The sequence below is a fragment of the Hippocampus bargibanti genome, linkage group LG12 (assembly GCF_051943395.1).
Source record: "Hippocampus bargibanti isolate YZ-2025 linkage group LG12, ASM5194339v1, whole genome shotgun sequence".
Classification (NCBI taxonomy): Eukaryota; Metazoa; Chordata; class Actinopteri; order Syngnathiformes; family Syngnathidae; genus Hippocampus; species Hippocampus bargibanti.
In genome coordinates this window covers 22,932,011-22,936,252 of record NC_142745.1, presented here as the reverse complement: position 1 = coordinate 22,936,252, position 4,242 = coordinate 22,932,011, and positions in this window count along the sequence as shown.

Sequence of the window (4,242 nt, the reverse complement as noted above, 5' to 3'; positions counted from 1 at the left end):
CACTGGCTTCGAAGCAATCATTTTACTGTCGAATACCCAGTGACCCGCCACTGGGTATTCGACAGATTTGTCAATTGATTTGTATTTCTAAATTGGTTTAGCGCCAATTTAAAAAAAAAAGCAAAATAAGATACAAGCTAAATAAAATTTCATTTCTAAGTGCCTTTCAAAACTCTCAAGGTCACTTTACAGTCACAGGAAAAGTTTTTTTTTCTGTGGGTGAGCAGCGGCAGCCACACGCGCCAGCATTCACTCAACCCGGAAGTAACTCAAATAGATAGAAAGCTACCTAGATAGCCATAGAGATAGCCAGCCAGCTATCTAGCTATCTCTAGCTATAAATGTTGAAAGGAGACACGCCGCTGTAGCATCCATTGCGGATGTCACCTTTTTGACTGTTGACTGGACATATTTGGTATTTGGGACATATGGGTAAAAAACACCCGCGACATAATCAACGTGATTTTTTTTTTTTAACATAACATGAATTGTTAGATTCGAAAGTCAGATCTTGACTTTGCTTATAAAATCGGATCCAAATTGTTAGCCTGACGTATGGTGTGTCTATAGACAGTGCCTGAAATAACATCTGCCTGGACGCCCGCGGCGTGCAACTTTTACGTCGGGCGTACAACTTACAAAACGTTTACGGCCGGGTGACCGACAACTTCTTCAAGAACAAAACAAGTTTTTTTTTCAAAGCAAACGTTTGAACTAATATTTTGAAATCGGAATACTTTATTCCGATTTCAAAATCTTTCGGTTTGGACATTTCGGAATTTCGGTTCGTTTGGCAATTTGCATACTCGTCACGGCAGCCAATCAGAAGCCTACTTCGTTCTTCCGGACTTTTCCCGAGCGTTATAAAGTCGTGCTTTTGCATATCATTTTCCAAAGTAGATGCACAGAACCTCAGCCGCAGAAGAAAGATTCAAAAGAAGCTAACAACATTTATGAGGCTACAAAACGTAAACGTACATTATCCTGTGACTGTAAAGTGTCCTTGAGAGTTTTGAAAGGCGCTTAGAAATTAAATGTATTATTAGAATAAAAAGCATCATGTAAGGAGGAGTTGACGTGACTTGTAGCAGACGACGCAGCGCAAACATTGCATTGTGCAACATGCCCAACAGTGTAAGGACAAACCACAACTGGAGCAAAATTATCAGCAAGGGATATTTATCATCAATTAAGCAAGGGAGCATTTGTGCTAGGTATATCCTTCATACAAAAAAATCCTTAATACTTTCCAACAATGGTATTTTTTGCAATTAGTCGTCATTGTGTTTCAAGTTGTGAAAAATGGGGCAGGCAACTTTATGGCCGGGCAGGCAACTTTTCACAGTTGTCTGCCCTGGTGTCCGCTAACTTTTTGTCATGAGTTTCAGACACTGATAAGGGCTCTCTAAAGGTACATGTGTATTTGGGCCTAAACCACCTCGTTGGATACAATACCGTGAATGTCGCATTTGCCCAGAACAGTATGACTGTTAATTCAGGTGTTGAGTTATACGCCACTTGTTGATTGACGCTTGTGTTTAAAGGACAACCGACGCCACTTTTTTGTTTTTTAACTGACACCAGAAAAACGTTTTATAGCATCTAAAATACCCAAAACATGCAGTATGATATTTTTGTCAAATGCAAAACACCAATAAAAATGACTTCAAGTGTCCAAAATCTGCAAAAAAAATTGAGCATTTTCAGAAAGTCCCGCCCCCAGTTCGTGACGTCTCGCCAAGACGTCTTGCATTGCTTGTGAATCCAAACAATGGCTTCAGATTCGGAGAATATGCTTTCTTGTCACACATCCAGTTATGAATATGATTCAAATAGTCCTGATGAGCAAAGCATACATGTTTGCAATTGATTAAATAATTTATTTGGGCCATTTTGAGGCAAACGGGCGGGGGGGAATGTCTCACCCAAAAAGAGGCAGAAAAATGGCGACCAGCTCCGATGAGGAATTAATCAGCCCGTTTCCACAGGCTGATACATTCCTTCCATGGAGTTTGCCTCCCTCTGCTGGCAGCTTTTGGGTGTAAGACCTGGTTTAAAAAAAAAAACAGTACATCAAAATACATAAACGTGATGGGAAGACGCTACAATACGGTGAGGAGGCGGTCCTTTTCTGACGTCATGTACGGACTCGTCACCAACTCAAAAACAAGACTTCCTGAATCTTCAGCGCCAGTCTTAAAAGGTAAATGTAGCTATATGCGGTGGAATCTTATTAAAATACGCCCAGTAGAAGTCCTTTGAAGCCATTTTACAAATTATGGACACAACTTGTCCGGAGACGTCGGTTGTCCTTTAAGCCTGGTTCAGACAAGACGACGGTGCGTCCTTAACCACTTAACAGGGATTAGCACGAGTCAAGTTGTGTTCACGTGTACGAGCCTGTGATTTCTGAACACTCACACAGCTATTTGTTTCATCAGAAACAGTGGTCCAGTGAAGACAAAAAAAAGATTATCATACAGTGATACCTCAGTTTACGAACCCCTTGGCTTATGAACTTTTCGGTTTACCAATGTTAAATTTATGAAATTTTTACCTTGGCATACGAACTATTTTTCGGGATACACACGGAGCGCCACAATCAGTGATGCGTCGTTCGCAAATGAGCCCATTCTAACAAGAAAATGGCAGCAGACTGTTTTTGTCCTCTACTCACCGCCCCCAGTCTTCGGTTAAAGCCACGTGATTGGTCAAGAACGCAGCAGTGAGGGGGAGGGTTTAAACATTAAAGAGACAGGCAGACGACAGAGTGATAAAATGGATAGAGAACAGTGAAATATGGACTTGTTTCAACTTTGATAGTTCAAAAGCAGAGTGTAGACTGCAAGGTTAAAATATCCCATCAATCAGGCTCCACAAATAACCCACACAAGTCATCTGTACACTTGATGCAAAAAGCATCAACCCAGCTAAACAGAACACAATTGATGAGGAACAAGGCAAAATGATCGCAGAGAAAGCACCTCCAAGGGATCATTCCTCAAGATGGTGAAAGAAGGCTACGTTCCTCATCAAGTGTTTCATGCTGATGAAAGCGGCCACTCCATTCCATCAAGCCATCAACGACCATCACAAAGGTCAATAAAACCACTTGATTATAATGCACAGTTTATTTCTTTAATTACAATACCATTGCACATTTATTATACATAAAATAAGGTATATTTTGTGTAGTTTTAAGGATTAGAAAGTTGAAAATGATGTTTTATGGGGAATTTTTGCCTTACACACTCTGTCTGGGAAACAATTAAGTTTGTAAGCCAAGGTATCACTACATGCTTAATTTGAATCACCTCTACATAAAAATGCGTTTTGCATGGAATGGCTATTTTTAAAGTCACATAATAAACAGACGATTCTAATCAATCCTTGCTATGATGTTTAATCCTTATGAAAAAAATGTCTCAATGCATGTATGGCAAAGAGAATTTACATTTATTTGTTCCCGTGCTTTGTAGAATATTAAAAATATAAAATCAAGTTCTTTGTTTGTCTTTTTTGCTTTTAATACATGTACCTGGTGCTAGACGACCTGTGCCTATTTTTACGTATCGGAAGATGTTATGAGGTCATCTGTGTCCCAAATTTGAATATTCAGTTGTCGGGTTAGTTTTATTTTGAAAGAATTGTCGAAAGCTGTGATGTTTTCGTTTGAAATCTCAAAATATAAATGCCCAGATCGCATTTTGGGCCACAGAAAAAAAAAAGGTTGGCAAGATTCTGACTTTTTTCTCAGAATTCTGACTTTAAAGTGAGAATTCTGACTTTATTCTCATAATTCTGACTTTGAAATGAGATTTCTGACTTTAAAATGACAGTTCTGACTTTATTCTCAGGATTCTTGACTTTGTGAATTCTGAGCATAAGGTCAGAATTCTGAGAATAAAATCAGAATTCTGACTTTATGAATTCTGACTTTATTCTCAGAATGACTTTCAAGTGAGAATTCTGACTTTAAAGTCAGAATTCTGAGAGAAAAAGTCAGAAATCTGACGTTATTTTCAGAATTCTGAGAATTAAGTGAGAATCTTGCCAACCTTATTTTTTTTTCCTTCAGTGGCCCTCATCCTCTTTCGTAGAATTCTCACTTTAAAGTCATAATTTTGAGAATAAAGTCAGGATTCTGACTTTAAAGTCAGAATTCTGACTTTTTTTCTCACAATTCTGCCTTTAAAGTTGACAGTTTCAAGATTTCTGACTTTAAAGTCAGAATTCTGAGAA